This window comes from Chelonoidis abingdonii, chromosome 2 (genome assembly GCF_003597395.2).
Source record: "Chelonoidis abingdonii isolate Lonesome George chromosome 2, CheloAbing_2.0, whole genome shotgun sequence".
Classification (NCBI taxonomy): Eukaryota; Metazoa; Chordata; order Testudines; family Testudinidae; genus Chelonoidis; species Chelonoidis abingdonii.
Genome location: NC_133770.1, coordinates 84,726,136 through 84,752,534, shown reverse-complemented (window position 1 = coordinate 84,752,534; position 26,399 = coordinate 84,726,136). Strand labels below are relative to the sequence as shown.

The 26,399-nt window shown below is 44.2% G+C and overlaps 1 long non-coding RNA gene across 1 annotated transcript; it reads right to left on the bottom strand.

Annotated features, from left to right (window-relative positions):
- Window positions 1-11,893: 11,893 nt before the first annotated feature.
- LOC116838174 (uncharacterized) lies at window positions 11,894-13,062 on the bottom strand. The gene is made up of 3 exons (XR_004376881.2): window positions 12,891-13,062; window positions 12,472-12,535; window positions 11,894-12,289 (listed from the first exon to the last, which is right to left on the bottom strand). It is a non-coding gene; the product is annotated as an uncharacterized LOC116838174 (long non-coding RNA).
- Window positions 13,063-26,399: the final 13,337 nt, after the last annotated feature.

Sequence of the window (26,399 nt, the reverse complement as noted above, 5' to 3'; positions counted from 1 at the left end):
TGAGAGTCGGTCAGACCACCTCTATCCTTAGAAGTCTATGGGCCCCTCATTACCCTTTAGGTGATCCATCCGAGAGATAGCAAGTCGTTTCCGTGTCAGTCCGGCTCTTCCGATCCGTTAACATGTAGCTTCCCAATGACCATATCATCCTCAACCCTTCCTTATGCAACCAGCGCCTGAGGCCATCTGTAATAATTGTCATAAATCTTGTCACTCCTTCGTTCCCCTTCCTCTAGGAACCTGGTGGCAGCAGATATCCTACTCTGAAAGATTCAGCCTGGCTCGATTGTCCTGATCGTTTCCCCAGTCTGGCATAGTCCCTCCTTTGATCACCAGTCAGCGAGTAACTAGCCGTATCATTCATTCCACATGCAAGGACAATCAACGGATTTCTTTCCTGCTCCAGCAGGATCTTTTCAGCCATCAGGTCCACATCCCGTAATCTTTAGCATTGGCCGGCAACAGCACAATCCTTTCTTGTCTCGTGCCGATCGAGCTCTAGTTACTATGGCGTGTAATATTCTCTCAGTAAGGAGTCTCCAATTCAATAGTAGACCTGGCTCTTTTTCTTGTGCAGTGAGAGGATTCTCAGCACGGTCTATAGTCTATCCCTGGCGACGCTGGGACTGCAAGTTCCTCGGCGGTATCGTATTCGCACCTTTGGCTAATCCTTCCGCTGGGGCTTATACTTGGTAGGTGCCATCCATTGACTCCTCCCACTCCCTTCTGGCAGGACTAAGCTGCTCGTCTCTTTTTCCCTTGCCCTCTCTCCTTCAGGTGAGCCACCTGCTGTGCCTCCATCTTCATTTCCAACTCAAGCAAACCTGTTCTGAGTTCTATTTCTCCGTTGCTGGCCATGTTTTCCTCTGCCTGGTTCTCCTAGTCACATGCTTCCAACCGTCCACTTTCCTCACCCAGCGGTCCCCTTCTCAGAATTCTTTTGGTCCTGCTTTTCCATTCTGCACGTCTGAGCTTATCCCCTGTGCCTCCATCAATGTCTGTGTTACCATCATACTGCTCAATGAACCCCCTCTAAACTCAGGCCAGAGTTTCCACCTGCATATCCAGTCCTCTTCTTTTCTCCAGCAGTCCTAATCAGGAGGCACTTCAATGCAGACAAAACTCCTTTCAGGTGCCCCCCTCTAGAACCATGTAGCATGCCACAGCTTCCACATCCGGTCATCCCTCAGTGTGGTCTCTCCATCTGCTCCCTTGCCTCTTCTTCACTCAATGGCCTTCCAACTCTGTCGCTGCAGTCACACAATATCCTACCTGAAAGCACGCACAGGACCCCAACAAGGCAAATGGGCCTGCGGCAGACCCTATGCCCCCTCCCTTATGTTGGCTTGTTGGTTCTCTTGCCTTAGTCTCCCCTGTATACTCGCCCTGGAAACTCACTGGCAAACGCCTCTGTTCAGCTAGCACTGTTTGCTGCTCTCTGTGCCACGCAGTCTGTCCCGGTTCCAGCCCCAGTGACCGCTTAATCCTAACAGGGGCCTGACTTCCCCTCCCAGGAGATGTTCCTGTAGTGGTGGGTTGGGGGGATCCGGCCCAGGGACCCTAATGGTAGCAGTTGTTGGCAGCCAACCTTTCTCTGCCAGAGTTGCTACATTTCCCTGGGCCACTTCCCCACAGCTCTCCTGCTTCTCCCTTCTTCACCCTTACCTTAGGGCTCTCTTAATGATGGTTTGAGGGTGTCTTCAATAACCAGCCCTTCAGCCACACTTCCTCTCCTCTGACTCCCTGGCTCTCCTCTGCCTGACTGGAGTGAGCCCTTTTTATATTATCAGCAGGGCCTTAATTAGAATCAGGTGGTCACATTAACTGAATGGCCTCACCTGACTGTTTGCAGGTTAATTAGAGTCAGGTGTTCTCATTAGCATGGAGCAACCCCTACTCTGGGCAGTCAGGGAACAGAAAACTGTTAATCCAGTGGCCAGTATATCTGCCTTCTGCTATTCTTCTGTACCCAACTGGCCTGAGTCTATCACACCAGGAAGATGTAAAAATCTCACCTGCCAAAAAGACTAAACAAAAAAGCAAAAAGTTCATTTTTCTAATGTGAATGTAACATTTTCTAGTGCGTATATTGATGATGATATGTAAAATTGCTTTGATTCTTAACAAGTAGTATTTTATTTGTTGTTTTGTTTTTAAAAGCGAGATAGAGCTTTGCCTGTTACTTTCACCAACCTTTAGTGATAGCTGATTGCCCTTGAATTCTTACCCCAGTGCTGCATCTGTCCATTAAGATGCAATAGTCTTTGTTGCTTATGCAAACCATTGCTGTCTTAAACCACAGTCCTGCAATTAGCTCTGCATGGGCTGAACCCTGCACCTGCACAGCGCTCCACTGAAGCGAGAGATCAGCCCTCGAAGAATTGGGGTCTTAAGCCTTTTCTATTTTGAAAATGTGACTAAAAGTATGATTTCAAATTGACTTAGTAAAACCAGTTCAAAATTCTGTGTTTACACTCTTGCATACACTTCTAATTCAATTCAAATCTGGTTTATAGCAAAATCACTCAGAATAATTCCCTACGCCTTACCACGTTAAGTTAAATCAACATAACCCAGGTTTAAATCAACTTCAGTGTCCCTGAAGGTTTTTGCACTGGCTTAACCAGATCTGTTTTTAAACTGATTCAAAGATGAACTCATGTAACTTTAAGTATAGACTAGGCCTTTGTCATATTTTAGTAGGAATCAACTCATGTACCACAGTCTGTTTCTTGTTTTTTTGTTGGCTTTCCGCATTTTAGATTAAATAATTGTGAAAGCAAACACCAACTTAAACTAAAATGTTGCTATTGCCCCATCTGTCTCATTGAAAAAATTCTTATGTGTCTGTTTTCCTTAAGTTCTTAACACCATCTGTGAATATGGAAAAACTTTATCTGAATGCCCTGTCCACACTATAAACATTAACAATGTTTAACCATAACTGTGGTAATTGTCACCAAACCATGTGATGCTTATAACATCCTTTCCTTTCTTTCCCATCTTGACAAAACTTAGGGAACTTTGCTTTAACTCTGGTAGCTACCCAGATAAAATATTTGCCAAATTTAGTTTAATAAAACCAGGTTTTCTCAGTTTTTGGTAAAAGAGAGGAAGAGCTTGTAGTTGATGGCAATCAGTAAACTCGGGGGTTGTACCGTACGACTGGAGAATTGCTAACGTAGTTCCTATTTTTAAGAAAGGGAATAAAAGTGATCCGGGTAATTATAGGCCTGTTAGCTTGACGTCTGTAGTGTGTAAGGTCTTGGAAAAAATTTTAAGGGAGAAAGTAGTTAAGGACATTGAGGTCAATGGTAATTGGGACGAATTGCAACATGGATTTACTAAAGGTAGATCGTGCCAAACCAACCTGATCTCCTTCTTTGAGAAGGTGACGGATTACTTAGACAAAGGAAATGCGGTAGATCTAATTTACCTCGATTTCAGTAAGGCGTTTGACACGGTTCCGCATGGGGAACTGTTAGTTAAATTGGAAAAGATGGGGATGAATATGAAAGTTGTAAGGTGGATAAGGAACTGGTTAAAGGGGAGACTCCAGCGGGTCGTACTGAAGGGTGAACTGTCAGGCTGGAAGGAGGTTACTAGTGGAGTCCCTCAAGGATCGGTTTTGGGACCGATCTTATTTAACCTATTTGTTACTGACCTTGGCACAAAGAGCGGGAATGTGCTAATAAAGTTTGCGGATGACACAAAGCTGGGGGGTATTGCTAACACGGAGAAGGACCGGGATACTATTCAGGAAGATCTGGACCACCTTGTAAACTGGAGTAATAGTAATAGGATGAAATATAATAGTGAAAAGTGCAAGGTCATGCACTTAGGGATTAATAATAAGAATTTTAGATATACGTTGGGGACGCATCAGTTGGAAGCGACGGAGGAGGAGAAGGACCTTGGGGTATTGGTTGATAGCAGGATGTCTATGAGCCGCCAATGCGATATGGCCGTTAAAAAAGCAAATGCGGTTTTAGGATGCATCAGGCGAGGTATTTCCAGCAAGGATAAGGAGGTGTTAGTACCGTTATATAAGGCGCTGGTGAGACCCCACCTGGAATATTGTGTGCAGTTCTGGTGTCCCATGTTTAAGAAGGATGAATTCAAACTGGAACAGGTTCAGAGACGGGCTACTAGGATGATCCGAGGAATGGAAAACCTGCCTTATGAAAGGAGACTCAAAGAGCTTGGCTTGTTTAGCCTGGCCAAAAGAAGGCTCCGGGGGGATATGCTTGCTCTATATAAATATATCAGGGGGATTAACGTTAGGGAGGGAGAGGAATTATTTAAGCTTAGTACTAATGTAGGCACAAGGACAAATGGGTACAAACTGGATATTAGGAAGTTTAGACTTGAAATTAGACGAAGGTTTCTAACCATTAGGGGAGTGAAGTTCTGGAACAGCCTTCCGAGGGAAGTAGTGGGGGCAAAAGACTTATCTGGCTTTAAGACTAAGCTTGATAAGTATATGGAGGGGATGTTATGATGGGATAGTTTAATTTGGGCAATTGATTTTGGATTATCGGCAGATAAGTCTGCTCAATGGTCTGTGAGGGGATGTTGGATGGGATGGGAACTGAGTTACTGCAGAGAATTCTTTCTTGGGTGCTGGCTGGTGAGTCTTGCCCACATGCTCAGGGTTTAGCTGATCGCCATATTTGGGGTCGGGAAGGAATTTTCCTCCAGGGCAGATTGGCAGAGGCCCTGGAGGTTTTTCGCCTTCCTCTGCAGCGTGGGGCATGGGTCGCTTGCTGGTGGATTCTCTGCAGCTTGAGGTCTTCAAATCACAATTTTGAGGATTTCAATAACTCAGTCATGGGTTAGGGGTTGTTATAAATGTGTATGGGTAGGGTTTTGTGGCCTGCCTTGTGCAGGAGGTCAGACTAGATGATCATATTGGTCCCTTCTGACCTATGAGTCTATGAGTCTAAGAGTCTTACTTTTAGGTGTTCAGTATTAAACCAAATGACCCAAACCAACAGGTAGTGTCATTGCTTCCCAACTGGGCTTCAGCAATGCAGACTACTTGGGAATGAAAACTTCAGCCCTGAGAAAACCACATCTAGTAGCTTATCTCCTCAGCCATGTGTCTTATGGGAGCACATCTGACCTGTCCTTTGCTCACTACTCTGGCTCCCCACACAATATCACATCCAAATTAAAGGTCTTGGTCCTTCTATTCAAGGCTCTGAGTAATTTGTCCTCTGGATACTTACAATTTATCTAAATCTCTCAGCCGAAGACTGCAGTTGACAGTTGTGACACTCGGGCACAACAGAGCTGTACACCACAAGGGAAGAGCTTGTTTGTGCAGGAGATAAGACTTTCTTGTGGGCTGTTCAAGACTGTGGAACTCACTACCACAGGATATGAGACACCTTTAAACCTGACCACTTTATGTTCCAAGGGCAGGACACACTGCCTCTCCTCGGTGTTCACTAATAAAAGCTCACAGCATTTCATAAAAAACAAAACTAATCAACAAAGAATCCATATACAATTTCCCCTTGATGTGAATAGAGAAGGAACACACGACATATATGAGTCATGTCACTCAAGGTATTGTTGGAAGATGCTCAGGAAAAGACACTGTTTAAGGATCTGAATAGAACATAACTTTTGAATGTATGTCTCTTTCTCTCTATATATATATACATTGTGACTTATATATTTTTGTAATGTTATAGGTCATTGAGGCCTGGTATGAATGATGTGTGCTTGACATGAATGTGTGTGTTGCAAGATAGCAACCAAAGCAAGGACTTAAGGTTAAGGACTATTAGAACTTTTTGTGCAAAAACAACTTTATATTTTGAGAAAAACACAGAAAACCATCAGAAAAGGAAATACCACCAGGTGGACTGATTTAAAATTGTATAAGATTTGAAGGAAATGGATCGTGGCTGCTTGCCCAGGATTGTCTCTTTGGAATTGTGTGGGTAGAAGGCCTAGTAAACAAAGGCAAAGAACCGATGACACGATGGAATAGACTATAAATGGGTGCATATGATTTCTGCAAATCAGAGTCGTTTATTGCTCCAGAGTCCTATGTGGATATAGATGTGCTTTTTGCCAGCTCCCCACATCTTATGATCTTATCCTGATGGAAGAAACCTCGGCTGGCCATTGGGACCATTCTGACCTTTGGACTCTGGTATAGTATGTTTGGGGTGTGAATCTGAAGTGATTAAGACTTGTTTTGTAATCAATAGAGAGCATTTAAAATATTATATACCAACACTGTGTCCAGTATCTGCTTGATCACCATCCCATAGGGAGACCTCTATTGTGGCTCTAACACTCTCATATTCCATCTCCTCTCCCTGAGACAAATTCACATACTTCCTCCCAAAACAGGAGCACATATATATTTCCTGCACTTTGGTAATGGTCTTCGAGTGCAGCCTTCGCCTCAGATTAATGCCGTTTGCAGCATGAATAATCTGCAGCAGAGTGAGGAGGGTGAAATGTTTCCAGGAAAGAGATCGTATGAACATCATTTGCAGACAAGCCCCATTGCTGAATTAGAAGAGTGAGTGGGATTTTCTTTTTGGGGAATGGTGGGGGAAATTGTATTAATTTAAATGGAATAAATGAGTCCAAGATCTTAACATAGCCCAGTCACTGCCCAACATAACACTTTTAACTCTTTTAACCTTTGAAATCAATATAACAGGACGCAATTCTATTTTGTGTTTCCCTGGTTGGGACAATTTTTTGGATAAATTCCTCATTAAAATATCCTGCCAGTTTTGACCCAGTGGCCCATAGGAGCAACTGCACTGCTGTCAGCTGAGTTTCACCTGCTTGCAACAGTTTGAACTTGACCTCTTATATGTAAATTGTAGGCTCCTCCCTGTTCAGCTCCAAAAGAGAAATGAAGCAAAACAAAAAAGAAAGTACAGGAGAAAACTGTGTCCTGATACCAGACGGGGAGTCAGAATGACAGTCCCATACAATGGTTTTTATTTATGTATTTGATGTTTACAAAAAGGAAAAGAGAAATAAGGGTGGGGGAGGAGGAATCTAGTGCTATATCTCCCAAACTTCCATTTTTGTCTGTTTTGTCCACTTAGGATCTGATTTTACAGCCATTTGTCATGCTGAAAGCACATACTCACACAAGCAGCCCAATGGACTGCAATGGGAGGATTCTTGTGAGTTACTCTGTGTGCAGAATCAGGTCCTTAAATAGCAAGCTGTCTGGTACAGAGATCACAGGCCAGGTTTAGGCTCCAGCTCTGGCTGTTCTGAACCACTCCAGTGAGCCAGTTTAACTGGCTACCTGGGCATTCCCCCTGAATCAGAGGAATTCTCAGGTGTAGAGTCACTTAATAACTTTAGACCCCCCCCCCCGCACTCAGCTCCTTGTGGACAAGGAGTTGCTGGGAAAAATGGGACGTGGCTGGAGCACCTCTACCTTTGAGATGTTCCTGGCTGCCAGAGGGGTCCTCTGGAGTCCAGGGCAGTAAGGCATAAGTTAGAACCACCTCCAGAATCCATAAGTTGCAATGGTTGCACACAGACCCCTTTGTTTCATCCCTTGCTGAGCCACATCTTTCTGCACATATGTAAAGTGCAGAAGCTCAAGCACATTTTAGTCAGATACCAAATGGGGAGAGCATGAAGTGCTAACTGAAACCATCAGCACATCTGGAATGCCAAAAGTAGAAACCCAAGCATGACTTAGTCGTGCACAAATAGACCTGCGCAAAGCAGGTTTTCAGCTTGGCTGCCCCACATTATGGTATAATAAATAGACCTGCCCAAAGCAGAATAGCTGCTCTTAGATCAAATTCTGCTCTCAGTTACACCATGTAAATATAGAGTTAACTCCATTAGCTTCAAGGGAGTTACTCTGCATTCACACTGGTGCGACAGATCAGAATTTGATCCCTCAAGTAGCAGTCAGATTAGTGCAGCAGGCAAGAAAACAGATGATTTGCGGTGAGCAAAAAAAACTATTAGTCTGAAGCACATGCAATACACTCACTCAGTTTACCGACACTCTCATCTTTCCCTACCCATTCCCATCCTCCTGTAGCTTTCCTTGCCTGCTTTGGACCTCTCTTGCTTTATGCTTTGATTTTTCCTGATCCTGTTTTCCTCAAAACATGTACTGTTGTTTTTTTTTCCCTTCAGTCTTCCTTCCTCTTACCTCTTAAGATCCCCAATTGTCCCAGCTCCCAGCACATTTTCAGTTGACTTTAACTAGCTGTCCTGTAGCCCATCTTGGGTTTGTTTGTTTGGTTTGTTTTGTTTTAGAAATGTACTGACCTCAAAACCCTGGATCCAAACAGCCCCAATTTAGGGAAAAAATTAGATCAAGTTCCAAATTTTCAGACTTCAAACGTTCAAGTTTATAACCCTTCACTGCTGGTAAGAATGATATTGTTGCCCTTTTGACCTGAGCAATTAGCCAATATTCAGGGTTTTGACATAGTGTTCCTGTTAGGATGAGAAATCAGTTATATGAGTCACATATATTCTTAGTGTAATCGTGCTTAGTTACAGAAGAATGTACACAAAATCCTTGTTGCCTGAACACAATAGAAACAGACAACAAAAGACAGTTTCTTTGCTCAGAAATCCCCAAATCTGCCTCTCCAGGAAGTACTGTGCTCAGGAAGCTCGGTCTCTGTGCTTCCTCTTAGGGTCACACTTGCAGCTACTTCTTTAGCTTTCTTCCTCCCACTCACACAGCCTAAAAATCAATACTTTAGCCCTTGCATTTATAGCCAGGGAGACCCTTATTTAGCTACCTGAGAGCTTGGGTTTATTGTCCCACAGTTCGGACTGCGGGGGTACCAACAGCACAGCACTTTGGTGCACATTGCAATTCACACCCCTACCATCCGAACTGTGGGTCAGTACCAGGGCTGGCTTTAGGAAATGCGGGGCCCAATTCAAACAGTTTCGATGGGGCCCCAGCAGGGATGACTAAAAAACAAACAAAAAAAACCACAGGTAAAAAAACATGTGGGGCTTGTACTCACCGGGCAGTGCTCCGAGTCTTCGGCAGCACTTCGGCGGTGGGTCCTTCACTCACTTCAGGTCTTCAGCAGCACTGAATGACCCGCTGCCGAAGTGCCACTGAAGACCCAGAGCGCTGCCAGGTGAGTAAAAACTAAAAAGGCACCTCTAGCCAGGGAAGAGCTTCTCACTGGGTGCAGGGCCCTCTTAGGCGCGGGGCCCAATTCAGGGGAATTGGTGGAATAGGCCTAAAGCCGGCCCTGGTCAGTACAGACATAGCCTGAGTTGGTTCTGCTCAGGCTTGGCCATGTGGCTTAGTGCCCAGGGCAGTGGCTGCCATTAGCTACCACTGATTCACTATATAAAGGGTCTTAAATTGCTCCTTTCATTGAGCTTAAAAAAGTACTTGGCACACCCATTGGCTATAACTAGGTCAGTCTGTCTTTGCATGCCAGACTTGTTTGATGGCAGCCATAAAAACAGTGGCGGGCAACCTGCAGCGTGCAGGCTGCACATGGCCCATCAGGGCAAGCCGCTGGTGGGCCACCAGACCATTTGTTTAAATTTGCTGGATGGCCATGAAAATGTAAACAAATGGTCTGGCAGCCTGTCAGCAGCTTGCTCTGATGGGCCACGTGCAGCCCACAGACCACAGGTTGCCCACAACTGCATTAGAACCTTTCAGTGTAATATCCACCCCCCCACCCATCGCAACTCTGCCCTTTGTCCTTGATGGAGATGAAGATGGCGTCACCCTGAATGACCCAGAGAGATAGAAAATAAATAATTTACATATTAAATATAAATTATACAAGCTTCACTATTTACATAGTCTCGGGACATTTCACGGCACCATCCCAAATTCATTTGGTTCCCCTCCATGTTTCCTTGGAGCTTTTCTTTCCTGGCCCAATTTCCTGTCAGCTAACTGGAAAGGGATGTTTTCAACAGAAAACTGAAGATTTTCCATTGTTTCTGTGGAGTCTGCTAGTTGGAACAGACATTGCCCATTCTGTTCTAATGGGGAAGTCATTACTATTACAACTCTTTCAGCCTCAGCTTCCATAGCTAATTCTCAACTGGTGAGAGCAAGCTGCAGATCTGTTCTCTGATATCATCTTAGGTGGTTTCTATATATTCTTGTGTCAAATTGTGCCCCAATGGCTTTCATTGAGAGTAGGCCCCTAACCAGCTTTTATAAATGCCACTAAGAACCTATCTGCATTTTTAGACATGTATATACTTTTGTAAATCTAGATCTAATGCCTGTGTCTAATATTAAAGGGGCTTGAAACATGGTCAGATAAGACAGGAGCAGTCACAAGGCTCCTTCTCATTCTGCAAATGCTAAATCACACTGTGGTGACCAGAAAAATATTTACTGTTTCTCACCTAACCTATGCAATAATTACTCAGTACTGACAAAACCACAGACTAATGGGAGCAGAGCCCTACAAAACATTACACATCTGTGAATGTCTGAGGAGTTAGCCAATTCTGTACAGCATCAATTTTCTTTTTGTTAGTGGAAATTCCCTTCTCACAGATTGCATGTCCAATGTAAATTACCTCTTTTTGGAACATCTCGTGTTTCTTTGGGTTCAGTTTGACACTGGATTTTAAGCTTATCATAGACCATTTCTAAATGGCTCAGTTCCTATTCAAAGATATTAGCATGCTTCAGGATATCATGTAGGTATAACAAATGGATTTACAGTGGTATTCCATTCCATACCCTCTCAAACATGGCTGGTGCAAAGCCAAAAGCCATCATTTTAAATTGCAGTTGTCATTGTCCTGCTGGGAAAGCAGTTTTTCTCCTGTCTTTTGGATCCACTTCTACTTGCCAATGACCACTTAAAAGATCCAGTATGGAAAACCAGATTAAGCCTGCTACAGTATCCAGAGTAGCATTTATTCATGGTAATGGATAGGAATCCTTTAAAGTGAACTAGTCTCATAGACTGGAAGACTAAATACAAAAGATAAAACAGGGTCACATGAGAATTTTTCATCTCTTTGCTGTTTGAACCTTCACAGAGCAGAGAGACTAAACTAAAGCAGAGATCCCAGGGTCAACCTGGGTTTGTCCTGAAAGACATTTTGAATTGACAGATGACTAACACTCTGTCTCTCTTAGGATTTAATTCATCTGTGTATATTTTCATTTGCTTTAACCTGTAAATAACTCTCATTGCTTTTTCCTAGTTAATAAACCTTTTGTCTTTATCTGCCCCACCTCCTTCCCTCACTGCCTTCCTGTGTTCTTTTATACAGCCTCCTTGTTAGTGGGCTAATTAGCTCATTAGCTTCCCAGTCCCAGTCTGATTGAGTAATCAGGAACTCCACTCCTTAATCATCCTCTCCCACCACAGGTGCCTAATTGGTTAACCAGTGACCAGAGTGCTGGTTCAGTTCCTGATTCCTAGCACCCTGTCACTCTGCACATTTGACACCTTTGGACAGAATGCACTATTGGAATGCAAATTATTATTTACTATTATCAATTTAAAAGTTACATCTACTGTACTATGTGTAGTCAGTAGTTATTATTTCATCAAAATACCCAACAGAGATTTAAAATGTACAAAAAACAATGGCTAATTTTTTTTCATTATTTGATTTAATTGTAGTATCTTGAATATGAGTATACTATAATTATACAAAAACTGTTTAGATTAAACTTTTGGGTTTTTTTTTGCAGAATGTGGAGGTGGTTTGGGAGAAGGAAGTAGGTGTGGTTAGAACTAGTCCTCGTCTTGGCCCATCTCTGGTTACAATATTGTGATAATCTTTCCTTTTACTGACAAAATATTCCCAAATTATCTTTCTTTATACTCACTTAAAACACTTAAAAGTGCATTCCAGTCTCTGCAAACTGGCCTCCCAACCTGAACCGCCATCATTGCTACTCAATTACCAAAATTCACCATCTTCATTCTCAGCGGGGCTCGTCTTGGTACAAAGAATTTTCCTGTGTCTTGGATGAAATAAGATAAAGACAAGAAGCACAGCACTGGAAGTAGGAAATCCATTTCCAACAACCAAGCACAAAAAACACTGTCACAAAATTAAAAAAACACCGTTTACCTTATGCTAGTCAATAGTGTCTGAGACATATCCAGAAGAGTTTTTTGTCTCCAGAACTTGGACAAAAGTTTCAGGTTCAACTAGTTCTCAATCTCTCAGTATCATCGAAGACAGTTTGTTCTATTCAAGATACATAGAGACGTTGCTACCAATCTCATCTGTAAAGACTAGTCTTGAGTGCAGGTGCCAACCAGGAAGACTCTCATCGGATCTAGTGATTTTAGACATTTAACATAATTTACAAGCAGTGGAGGTGTGAAACCATCATGGGTATTGAAATTGATGTAAGGTTTCAGTAAAAAGTCAGAGAGTGAATAGAAATTCTGTGTTTCGTTTACAAAATGTATTGCCTCTTCAGTAGCAAAAGGTCATGCTTTGTTCTGTGACACCTACCTGAAATTTCAGAGACCTCAATTTAGTATGATACTCTCGGTACATTAGGAAAACTTGACTCAATCTGGAAATGATAGAAAAATAATAACTACTAAACATTCTTTCTGAAGTCATTTTAGTTTTGTTTCCATCAACCCAGTTTGCTTTCAAAACCTCTCATTGGACCTGCTATTTTTCAGAACAGATTCAGGCTTATCTCTAATTTTAATCACACTTTCCAAGCCTTTCTACAGCCCCCAGCATTTGTCTGACTTCTCTGTCTAGTCTGTAAACTCTGTGGGGCTTGTGCATGCACAGCCCCTAGCTCAATGGAGCCCCATCTTGGTTGGAATAAAAATACCAAATACCTTTGTGTGAGCTGTGTACACATTTAAAATCACCACCTTTCTCCTAAGTATAAGATATAAGAAAGCACTTACATTGAAGCTGAATCTCTAAACAGGAAGTTGCAGGATAGCTGAGCTCGTTTTGCAGTTTTTATGGGGGGGTTTTAGCCATTCTTTTTCACTTACTACATTTTCAGGAAACACATTTTCTATCAGCTCTTTCAGGAAATGTGCAAGATAGAAAAAGTGTTGAAAAACTTCACAGTAAACTCAGTCTGGGTGGCCAACGGTGAGTCACAGCAGAAGCGTGGCGATTGCACAAGTTCATATCAGAAAGGAAACTGTCACACTACCAATCATTAAATCAAGTTTGAAAGTATTTGACTGTTCAGAAAACAGCAAAAAACCTCCATAAGGCTTTTCAGCTGAGGATCTCTGAGTACTTTACTAACCTTCAGGGCCAACATTTTCAGAAGTCTTCAGTAATTTTGCAAGCCTTCATTTTTTTGGAGGGGGTGAGGGAGGCTTGGCTGCTTGAGACTCCTAGGTCCTTATTTTCAGAGCTGTCAAAGACTCACAGCTATCACTGGCAATCCAAATAGAAATTAGGCCTTAGGTGTCACAAGTTGGGCACAAAACCATGGTGACACAAAATGACTGATTGCATCTGAAAACTTGGCTCCAATATTATTAATGACCTGATGTGGTAAAGTGTTGATAGCTCTCCATTCTTGTTGACTGCAGTAAAAGCTGAGGACCCTCTGCACCTGGCTGGAAGCCCTAGATGTCGTGACATACGTGAGATACTCTAGGAGTATAAGCAGCAAAGAGTCCTATGGCACCTTATAGACTAACAGACATATTGGAATATGAACTTTCGTTGGTGAATACCCACTTCATCAGATGTTGGAGTATAGATCTCCATTTTACAGGCTGGGAAACTGAACCTCAAAAAGACTCCAAACTGCAGAGAAGTGTAGACATAGCCTAAGAATAGAGCATAAACTCTCAGAGCCCATTTGAACTGTAAAGCACCCATGGGGTTCTGTAAAAGTGAAAGTGCCTCACTTTGAGTAACAAGCTGTCATAAACGCAATTCCTAGCAATGATAAAGGAGAATTGTCTTTCTTGAGTGAAACTGGCATAACTCAGTTGGTGGAGCTGCCTTCGGAAACCAGTGGAAGTGGGGCAGCAGATCAAACATTTCTGCTGCTTTCTAGTTGATTGGTGCAGTGGCAAGATGGTTCGGGGAACATTTAGCCTTTTATGGGTAAACCTCATGTAAGGAAAATTGTCTAATTTTCTAATTGCCTGGGGATGTTCTAGGGTACAAAAGTGAGAAGTGTCTAAGGCCTGGTCTACACTACACGTTTAAACCAAATTTAGCAGCGTTAAACCGATTTAACCCTGCACTCATCCACACAATAAGGCCCTTTATATCGATATAAAGGGCTTTTTAAACCAGTTTCTGTACTCCCTCCCAATGAGAGAAGTAGCGCTGAAATCAGTATTGCCATGTTGGATTAGGGTTAGTGTGGCCGCAAATCGACGGTATTGGCCTCCGGGCAGTATCCCACAGTGCACTACTGTGACCGCTCCAGACAGCAATCTGAACTCGGATGCACTGGCCAGATAGACAAGAAAAGCCCTGTGAACTTTTGAATTTCATTTCCTGTTTGCCCAGCATGGAGAGCTCACCAGCACAGATGACCACGCAGAGCTCATCAGCACAGATAATAATGCAGTCTCCTGAGAATCGAAAAAGAGCTCCAGCATGGACCGCAATGGGAGGTACTGGATCTGATCGCTATATGGGGAACAGGATTCCATGCTAACAGAACTCCGTTCCAAAAAGACGAAATTGAAAAAATATTTGAAAAATTTCCAAGGCCATGATGGAAAAGGCCACACCAGGGACTCAGTGCAGTGCCATGTGAAAGTTAAGGAGCTCAGACAAGCCTACCAGAAAACCAAGAGAAGCAAATGGAAGGTCCGGGGCAGGGGCCGAAAACATGCCGCTTCTTCGCTGAGCTGCATGCAATTCTAGGGGGGTCGCCACCAGTTCCCCACCCCTGTCCGTGGATTCCGAGGTGGGGGTGGTAATCTCAGTCCCACATGACTGAGGATTCTCTGCAGATGGGGAAGATGAGGAGGAGGAAGAGGAGGACGAGCTTGCAGAGATCACACAGCACTCATTCTAGCCCAACAGCCAGGAGCTTTTCCTCACCCCGCAGACAGAATTACCCTCCCAGCTGCCTCCCAAGCCATAGCCAGACAATGCGAAAGCCATGTTAGAAGTGACTTCTGGTGAGTGGTACCTTTGTAAATATAAAACATGGTTTAAAAGCAAGCGTTTTTTAATGATTGATTTTGCCCTGAGGACTTGGGATGCATTCGCGCGGCAGAACAGTTATTGGAAAAGTCTGTTAACATGTCTGGGGATGGAGCGAAATCCTCCAGGGACATCTCCATGAAGCTCTCCTGGAGGTACTCCAAAAGCCTTTGCAGAAAAGGTTTCTGGGCAGGGCAGCCTTATTCGTCCTCCGTGGTAGGACACTTGACCACGCCATGCATGTAGCAAGTAATCTGGTATCATTGCATGACAAGCCTAGCTGCACATGATGTCCCAATGATTGCTGGTTATTATGGTTCCTCAAGCAATCCGTTCTTTATCTCACTGTGTTATCCTTAGGAGAGTGATATCGTTCATGGTAACCTGGTTGAAATTCAGGAATTTAATTAAGGGACAGAGATGGCCATTCCTACTGGGCTGTTTGCCCTGTTGCTTAAAAGAGATACTTCCTTGCAGGTAGCCAAGCAGGGGAAGGGAGGGGATGGGGGGGGGGATGGTGCTGAGCTTTTTTGGGCATTTGGCTAGCAGGGATCTTCCTGCTACCAGCCACACGGTGGGGGAAAAAGAGGAGTGTTTAGCAGTGATCTTCCATGATACCAGCCACACAGTGGGGGGGGGGTAAAATGATCATCCCAGAGAATTGGATGGGGGGTGGTTTCTGCTGCTGCATGTTAAAGAACAGGCTTATAAAAAGCAGGGCACTATGAATGCTGGAATTTGCTTGGTATATGGGAAGGAGGGCACTGTGTGGTATATGAAGGCTGCAGAAGCCGAAAGACAATGGCTTACCATGGACGCATGCAAGCTGAATTCTGAATGCCGGCGGACCTGCATCTGTGAGATCTCTAACAATTTTCTTTTTCCCAGAGCCACAGGCACTCAATAGTAAGATGCAAAATGTGACCTTGTAGTGAAATCACAAGTGCTATGTAAAGGTGAATAGTGTTGTTCACCGTGAAAGAGTATAAGCATTTGTTCTGTAAAATGTATCTTTTAAAATGCATTCTCTCTACTTTTTTTTTCCTCGGTCGCCTCATGCAGCTGAAAAAATTTTTCAAAGCCTCCCTACTCCAATCCCGAAGGCTATCTCAGATAAGGCAGTGGCAAAAAAAAAGACACGAGAGGGAAATGTTCTCGGAAATCATGGAAGTGACTCATAATGAAAGAGCTCCCATCTGAGTGAGTGGAAGGACGTGGTATCAAATTACAGGAAAGATGCCAGTGAAACGTGAGGACAGAAGGGGAAACCAACATGAGGATAGGAGGGACGAAATGTTGAGGAGAGGAGAGTACGCTCAAGATGAGAGGTGGCGGCAGAGGAAGATCAGAGGTGTAGGCAGGAAGATCAGCAGTGGCAGGATGCAATGCTGCGGGCCCCTGCTGCGAGATCAAACTGATATCCTTCGATGTGTCTGGTGGAGCTTCAGGAACAGCAGCAGGGTCACAGAGTGCCTCTGTAGCCCCTGTGTAACCACCTCACCCTTCACCATGTTCCATATCTTCCTCACCCAGACGTGTAAGAATGCGTGGGGGAATGGCTTCGTGCACCCTGCCCACTCCACCCCCGTGGACAGCCAACCAAAAGGCTGTCATTACTTTGAAAATATTTTAGTGGCCTTTTCTTCCCTCTATCCTTCTCCCAAACCACACCTGGGCTACCTTGTCAAGTTCTCTCTCCCTCTTTTTATAATGACTTAATAAAGAGTACTTGATTTTTAAACGATAGTGACTTTATTCCTTAAGCAAGCCGTAATCAAAGGGGGAGGGTGGGTTGCTTACAGGGAATGAGTCAATCAAGGGAGGGGTTCATCAACGGGAAACAAACACAACAGTCACACCGTACCCTGGCCTGTGATGAAACTCAGTTTTTTCAAAAGCTTCTCTGATTGCGCACAGCTTCCTGATGTGCTCTTCTAATCGCCCTGGTGTCTGGCTGCTGCACGTAATCAGCGGCCAGGTGATTTGCTCAGCGTCCCCACCCCGCCATTAAAGGTCTCCCCTAACTCTCACAGAGATTGTGGAGCACACAGCAAGCAGCAATAACAAAGGGGACATTGGTTTGGCTGAGGTCTGAGCGTGTCAGTAATGTGCGCCAGCTGCGCCTTTAAACAGGCCAAATGCACATTCTACACCAACCATTCCTGCACTTGCTCAGCTGTAGTTGAACAGCTCTCCTGACTACTGTCCAGGCTTGCCAGTGTATGGCTTCATAAGTCATGACATCAAGGGGTAGGCTGGGGTCCCCCAGGATAACTATAGGCATTTCAAAACATCCCCAACTGTTATTTTTCTGGTCTGGGAAGTAATTCCCTTGCTGCAGCATTTTAAACGAAAGTTAATGTTCCTGAAGACGCGAGCGTCATGAACCCTTCCCGGCCATCCCACGTGGATGTTGTTTTTGAAATGTCCCTTGTGATCAACCACTGCTTGCAGCACCATGGAAAATTACCCCCTTGCGTTTATGTACTGGGTGCTCCGGTACCAAGATAGGGATATGGGTTCCATCTATCGCCCCCACCACAGTTAGGGAATCCCATTGCAGCAAAGCCATCTACTATGACCTATATGCACGTTTCCAGGTAGAGTCACAACCTTTCGTAGCAGCAGCTTAAATGATTGCTTTGGCTACTTGCATCACAGCAGCCCCCACAGTAGATTTTCCCACTCTAAAAATTGAATCCCCTGACCAGTTAGTCTGTCTGGTGTTTGCAAGCTTCCAGAGGGCTATTGCCACTCGCTTCTCCACTGTGAGGGCTGCTCTCATCTTGGTATTCTGGCATTTCAGGGCAGGGGAAAGCAAGTCACAAAGTTCCATGAAAGTTCCCTTATGCATGCGAAAGTTTCGCAGCCACTGGAATTGTCCCACACCTGCAAAACTATGCGGTTCCACCAGTCTGTGCTTGTTTCCCGGGCCCAAAATTGGCGTTCAATGGCTAGAACCTGTCCCATTAGCAGCAGGATCTCCAAAGTTCAGGGGCCCGCGATTTGAGAGAATTCTGTGTCCATGTCCTCATCACTCTCATCGCCGCGCTGCAGTAGCTGCCTCCTCCTCTCCTGGCTTTGCAGGTCCTGGTTCAGCATAGACTGCACAAGAACGCAAAAGGTGTTTATAACGTCCATGACTGCATTCTTGATCTGAGCAGGGTCCATGATTGCTGTGCTATGGTGTCTGCACACTTCACCCAGGGAAAAAGGCGCGAAACGGTTGTCTGCTGCTTTCATGGAGGGAGGGGTGAGGCTGTACCCAGAACCACCCGCGACAATGTTTTTTTGCCTCATCAGGCACTGGGATCTCAACCCAGAATTCCAAGAGGCAGGGGAGACTGCGGGAACCATAGGATAGCTACAGGATAGCTACCCACAGTGCAACGCTCTGGAAATCAACGCTAGCCTCTGTACATGGACGCACACCACCGAATTAATGTGTTTAGTGTGGCTGCGTGCACTCGACTTTATACAGTCTGTTTTACAAAACCAGTTTAGGTAAAATCGGAATAATCCCGTAGTGTAGACATACCCTTAGAAATACCAGTCCTAGATAGCTATATTAAGTGCTTCTAAAGTTATAATGCTTGAGGACAGAGACATGCTTCAAAGCATCTGCTGTCAGGAGCACAATTTCCTTTCTGTCACAAAACCAATCTACTCTATATCACTGTGTAGGAATGTGACGAAGTTGGGGATTTTTGTAGTGGTTTACATGAATAGTGTGTGTGCTCCTCAGTTTTCCTGTGTGCTGCATGTCTAACAAGGTGGTGGGAGAGGGTTTATTGTTGCAGAGGACCAGGTGTGACCTCGCCTAGCAGCTGGGATCTCTGGACAATGGCCCGGAGAGGGGGAACCCTAACAACTGGTGACGTGGAGACTAAGAGGCCCACCCCAGCTTGGCAGTCAGCCGGTTCTGGCCAGTGGGAGCACAAAGGGCTGAGGAGACAGGACCCCGGTGACCTGAACAACCAATTCCAGCAAGAGGGGAACAAAGGACTGAAGAGAGAGGGCCCCAGCGACCTGTTTACATGGGACAGAAGACAAAGGATTAGGAGGAGTTGTTGGGACCAGTGATATCCAATGCCCAGCTGGAAAGCGCAGGGTCTCTGGACTGGAGAGAGAGAGCAGGCAGAGCCTACCTGGATGCAGGGGAGACTTAGATGTACAGTACTGAGGGAGGTCAGGCCTGAGGGCCCTGAGAGTTTCTTATGCTGTGTTCAGATGCTCAATATACCGTCCTGTTTTACTCTGGCTGAGAGTCACTCTGGTCTAGAGAACAGGGTTTCATTATTCCCTCTGGGAGTGGAGGCCCCGGGGGTCCAGAGCGAGTGGACTCCCTGAGGGGGCCCACGGCAAGAGACAGGCATGCTAAGGCTCAAAGAGGTGTGATTCCAGGAGACAGAGGGGCTTAGCCCCAGAGAGAGAGTGGACCCCTGAGAAAGGCTGTCACACTGAAAGGGGTTCCTCCCAGGGACTGTACAGGGCCAAGAGCGGGCACGACCTGTGAGTCTGCGACAAGGAAGATGGGATTTAAATGTCTTCCTAAAAATCCAAAACTTTTGACAGTAACTGTTCTCATTTTGGTGGTCAGCAATGTAATTTTTGGCACAGTCCCATGTGACATTCTGATAAGTAAGTTGCAGAAATGTGGGCTTGATGGAACTACCATTAAGTGCATACATGATTGGTTAAACAACCACAAAGAATAACTATTAATGGAATGATATCAGTTTGGAGGGAGATCTCAAATGGGGTTCATAGGGGTCTGTTCTGGGTTCAATGTTGTTTAATATCTTTATTAATGACCTGGATGTAGGACTAGAGAGCATACTGATCAAATTTGCTGATGACACAAAGCTAGAGGTAGAGAGGCAGGTCCGGCTCCAGGCACCAGCATCCCAAGCAGGTGCTTGGGGCAGCAATCTGCAAGGGGCAGCAATCCCTGTGTTTTTGCCCCCAGTTTTGGTCACCATGTAAGGATAAGGCCTTTGTCTGCAGCCATATTGTAAGGCCTAAAGCCTAAGGCCTTCATCTTCAACCAGATTAAAAGAGCAGCCAAGCAGCAGCCATTAGCTGAGAAGCAGGAAGTCACATCTTCACAGTCCATCTAAATTACATTACAATAATGTAATATCAAGCCTTTAAAAAGTAGACTCTGGCCTAATGGCACCCACTAGCACCAGATAAAGAAACAGATTTTAAGATGGTTAAAGAAAACTGAGTTTGATAGCATCCTGTCTGTCAAGAAATTACTTATCAATAGTTGTGGTTGTGAAATCCTCAACACTCTGCCAATGATACTCTGCAGAAACTGGAGTCCCCCAGATGACCTGATCCTGACTTGCCATCAAGAAAAGTTCATCTGTCTTATTGGGAGTGGTGAGCACTGCATGTGTAGCATATGCAGTCTGTTTTTGGTGATTGTTAATAAATAGAGGTTATGTAGTGTATTATTGTGTAAGGCTCTTTCACTGGTAAAAGACATGGTAAGCCCGCAAAAAATTAAGCCTTGAGTCCACAGGGAAAGGGTATTTGCTCTGAGTTCACAAGGAAAGAGTATTTGCCTGGAGCCCACAGAGGAGTAAAGCCCATAGCCCACGGAGGGGTAAAGTTAGGTGCTTTTCACCTGGAGCCCTAGGAACTGGGAAAGGGTGGGGGTGCCTGAATTAAGAGGGTTACACCTTGAGCCCTAGGAACTGGGCAAAGGTGGGTGCCCTTGAGTGTGTGAGTAATAGAGAATTTTGTGCAGGTAACAACCAATGTACAGAAAGGATCTAGAGGCGAGCAACAAAGATGATCAAAGGGATGGAATGCAAGCCATATGAGAAAAGGGTGAAGGAAAGTTTAGTTTGGAAAAGAACAGATTAAAGGGGAACATGAACGCAGTCTTCAAATACATGAAAGGCTGCCACACAAAAAAAGGAGAAAAGTTGTTCTCTCTTGCCACAGAGGGCAGAACAAGGGGCAGTGGGTTCTGAGTATAGCAGGTTTAGATTAAAACTCAGGGGAAACTTCCTAACTGTAAGAACAGTAGGACTGCCTAGGGAGGTTGTGGAAGCTCCTTCACTGGAGGTTTTCAAAAGGAGGCTGGATAGCCATCTGACTTGGATGGTTTAGACACAACAAATCCTGCATCTTGGCAGAGGGGTAGACTAGATAACCCTTGTGATCCCTTCTAACCCTAGGGTTCTATACTCTACGTGGGTGCCATTAAAATTCTACGGAATTTCAGAATCTCAACAGCTATAAATGGGCGTAAGGTTAGATTGTCAGCTTGTGTAAATGGGTGAAATTGCAGTGATTTCAATGAGCTAAAGTGATTTACAGCAGCTGAGGATCTGCCCCCTCACATGTACTACCATGAAAAATTTACTTTGGTTGTAGCACTTGCAGTATTCCTTATGATTAAAATGGGAATATAGACTCATAGACTTTAAGGTCAGAAGGGACCATTATGATCATCTATGATAAATACCATAGTATCTTCAGCTCCTGCAGTGTGTAAATGAATGTCAAGATTTTAACGGAGCCCACTATGGAAACAAGGCAAACCAGGAGGCTTGTCCATCAGTGATAGTTAGGATGTTTCCATTCAGTCACAAATGTCTTTTCTGAAGCAGCGAAGCCTGGTGTTTGGTTGGTCCATGTGATCCACTTCTCTTCTGCGACTTACAGACATGTTGCTGTGAACACAAAGTGAAGCATACCACCTGAATCCAAATTTAACCCAAAGCTGCCAATACTGAGTTTATTCTGTGGGGATGTAAGAGGATGGAGAAAACAGAGCTGTGTATCTCTGTGGCTCCTTGATTGCTTTGTTATAAACAAGTTTTCCCTTCACAGGGAAAGCACAATGAGCTTGATAACGTGCTAGTATCTGGAGATGTTCTTCTAGATGGGTGATTAAATTCGACCAGCGTTAAGGGGTAAGGCTGCACTATCGGCAGTGCCACCAAAAGAAGCACAGCAAGAGCATTTCAGATTCATTTTTGGAAAACCGGCGTTTGGCCTCCCCGTCAACCCATGACCATTCATTGACCTGCCTATTTTTACTCCCTCTTCTTACTGGTTTGTGGATTAACACATTTTTCTCCACTTTCAGTCTGACTAGAAGCAGCATGATCAGCCAGCAACATCATTCCTCTCTCCTGTTCCCCCACCTTATTCGCTCCCTGGGTGACTTGGATCTGCTCCTACAGTTTTAAATACCTCCTTTTGCCAATGATTAATCTATCTCTCTACTGGAGCTAAACGACTGACTTTGTTGGTTCACTGACCATTTTGAAAAATAAAAAACCCTTCCTGGTTGAATGAAGTGTACTGTTCAATCTGAAATGAAATGTTTCACGTTTAAAGTGTTAGGTTTTGGGGGGGGGGAGGGTCTTAAAACTGAAGGAAATTTCAAAATGAAAAATTGTTTTGAATTTAAATATTGGTTTTAAAAGTGTCAAAATGAAAAGTTTACATTTTGTGGATATTTTTTTTTACCGTGAGCTATTTGGGGAAACCAACATGAATTCACAAACCTTTCTGGCATTGCCAAATCTGCATTATTATTTTTTTTGCCTAAAAATGTTTCAACCAAAAATGTCACCCAGCTCTACTTTCTAACCTAACATGTACCTGTGTCTAATCTCACAACTCCATCTGACTCTCTCCCCTCATAAACTCTAACTTTCCAACCCTGAATTTATCTTTCTCCTCTCCTTTCTCCACTCTTCATCCCAGATCCCAGCATCACATACTCTGCCATCTTTAATTCTTCCACCCTGCCTCACTATGTCACTGATACGTTGGCCGCCGTGAGGAACGAAGTGGTCTCTGCTCGCAGCTGGAGCCCAGGCCTGTGCTCAGGCTGGGTGGGAAACAAACAGTCAATTGGCCTCAGCCCTGGATCGGGGGGAGCAACAAAGAGTCTGAGGCTCAGGCCTGTGTGCAGGCCGAGCGGCAAATAAACAGTCAGTTAGCGAGGCCTTGGATCAAGGCAGGGCAGCAAAGAGTCTGAGGCTCAGGCTTCCAGCCTGAGGAAGGGAAGACTTCCACCCCCGGGCTGGGATTGCAGAGGGGACGCAGGCCCACCCACTCCACTGTGTCCCGGTCCAGGGCCCTAGCAGTGACAAAGTGCTTTGTCACTGGGTCAGTGGGGATCCACGCCGCAACATGCTGACTTATCCTCTGTCAGTGTTGCAGCCATACAGGGGTCTGCTACCCCTGGGCCACTTCCACACTCCCCTTCTTGGTGTACCTGTTGCCGTTAGGAGGGGTCAAGGTTGATGGCGGCTTCCGGGACCACAAGCAAGTCTTTGGGGATCTGGTCCGTCGGTGGTCCGGGCCAATTGTTTTCTCCCTTGGGGGTCAAGTCCGACAGCAGTCTGGGTGGTCCGGGCCAGTTGTCTGCTTCCTCCAGGTCTGAATCAGCTAGTGGCCTCGGTGGCCAAGGCCAATCCCTTGGCACCCTCTGCTCTGGAGCTTTCTGGGCCGCCTTTTATACTTCCTGCCCCTCCCACCCACTTCCTGGGGGCGGGGCAACTAGGCCCTGGTCCCACCCACCAGGGCTCAGTGTGTGACCCTCCCATTCCAGGTCCTCAGGAGGGCATCCTACTTTATTACACAGCACTATATAAAACCATCATAATTTGAAGCCAATCCTGGTTCTGCTTGGGCCAATATTTTGTCTCAAACGACATGGACTGCCTGCAGCAAAATGTACTCAAACAAATAAGTAAATCTCTCAACTTTAAATAAAACTGAGTTTTCAAAAGTGGTTGAAGAGATGTGTAGGTGTGTGATTTCGTATCTCATTGAAACAAGTTTGTACACTAATAGACAGGTGCGTAAAAACAGTTCTTGGCTAGATCTAGCATGTTGGCTGATATCAGTTACAAGATAGAAACTAAATATATTTTTTGGAAATTACATGCTGGGCATTCAACTGCTCTAAACTGGTGTAATTCCATTGACTTCAACAAAGCTGCACCAATTTACACTTGCAGTACTTTGGCACTACTTGTCCCTGACATAGGTTTTAAGGGGTCTTAGTTTTTATTATGGAGGTGGCCATAGCAGTTTGTTTTTTGCTAAAGGCAAGACAGTCAATTGTGCAATCCTTGCACACACTGGAGAGCACCTGCTCACATGCGTAGACCTATTCACTTCAGAGAGTGTGAGGTAGATACCTTCTCGCAGAAGCTATTTATAAACCCTTTCATGTTCATCTTTTCCTGTTTACTCATCTATCTTATACTATCTCTTGAACTAGCAGTTTTGCCTCCATACTTATTCTGTAGCTTTTGGGAGTCTATATATCACAAACGCTCATCTTTCTCCACCACCAAGGGAATAGACCATTTGGACACATCTGTGACCAAGAGAGGAAGACGACACAGTAGAACAGATACCAAACAAAGTCCTGCCTCCTTAATCAAAGGTAAAATCCATCTATATTAAATATACTGTCATCTTAACTGTAGTTAACTAACTATAATTGACAAGGGGGAGACACACCTTGAGAGATACTTGTCTCTAGATAACCTAGAAAGCGATGCTTTTTCTACTTGATTGTTAGGCCAACTGAGATGGAGAAGGGAGAAGAGATTCTTCAAAAAAATCAGTGAATTTTCAAAGTCAAAGATGAGAAGAGGGTATCAGCAGTATTACAATAGTTTAAACTTCAGAGATGCTGAGCACCTGCATCTCCTACTCAAATTGGTCTTGGATTATATGGGTGTAAATGAGATCAGAATCAGATGAATTATATTTATATATTATTTCACGTCATATTTGTTCTACATAAGTCTATTGCTTTATAAATATTAAACATAATTATAGAATGAGAAGTTAATTATGTTGGAATTATAGCAGAGACTTAGGTTAGACGACATAAATGCGTTGGTCTTCTGTCATTCCTTACTATTTCTAACTAAAGGTCTTCACATGAAAAGAAATCTTTATTTTTTGGAAAGAGATTCTCTGTATATAACATGCTGATTGACTGTTATGGGACACCACATGAAAGGTTTAGGATTGGGATAAGGAATGATGGCATCAGAGGGACTAGATAGTAAATTACAGTCCTGATTTCCCATCTCCTCCCTCCTGACTTGCACAAAGGGGACTCTCCCTTATCAGATCTTCCCATTTTGGTGCAGCCCCATTCCAATGGTGAAAAAGCTTGTGCAGAGGTAGAGGGAATTTGCCAGGTTAACAGGGCCAAACTCCACTTCCCTAACAGGACAATGTAGGTTTCAGTGAGAAAATCCTCATGGAGAGCTGCTTCCTCTGAGTCCCCTTCTGAATATTCCTCCCCACCCCCCAAAAAAGTAGATGATCTATGTCAAAAATAATAATGATGCCTAGCTCTTCTTATCCACGTATTTCAAAGATCTGGACGAACCTTCAAGCAACAAAGAATCTGTTTTTCAAGATTAGGGCAAGAAAAATGCAAATGTTTTACGAATTAGAAAAAAAATTCTTACTAAATTGATTGCTTTTCATAGTTTTTCCTGACGTGTCAGGTCCTCCTTAAAGGGAAGGTGTACAGCACTTTCTGCGAATCTGACCCCTTTAAGTTGTCACAGGTTGAAGTATCCAAAAACTGACCACTCAAAAATTACTAGTTACTTTTGAAAATCCTTACAATAACACTGTTAAATTGTACTCATTGGAATGCGTCATACATTATGGAGAGAGAAACCACCAAAATTGGTTTTGATTTTCAAAACTAAAAAACTGAGCGAAGACAAAAACCTGCAGCTCGGCTTGGGTAAAAATTGTTAGGTAGAGATCTAATGCCAACAGGTGGTTTGTCCAATCGAAGTCTAACTTTTATGAGGCTATATATCTTCTCAGTAAAATGCTCTTTATTATAATACACGGAGACCTGGATTCTGCTATGCCTAGGGCTGGCTTCCACACAACGTTTGTATCAGTATAACTATGGCAGTAAGAGGTGCATTTTTTTGAAATCAATAGAGTTATTCTGATCTAACCCCTAGGGCGGCTGTTGCAGTGATATTAGTAATATTAGCATAAAGGTGCGTATACTACTGATACTGCTTATTTTCCTCCTTGTATGGGAGTAAGCTGTACCAGCATAACTGCATTAATACAGAGGGCAGGGGAGGTGCGCACTGCTTTATCTAACCAGTTTAGTTAAAATGGTATAATTGTGTTTCGACAAGCCTTTACACCGATCAGGACCTTATTCCTCAAGCAGATACATTGATTTCATTCAGCGTGAGTAACAATGGCAAAATGCGGTC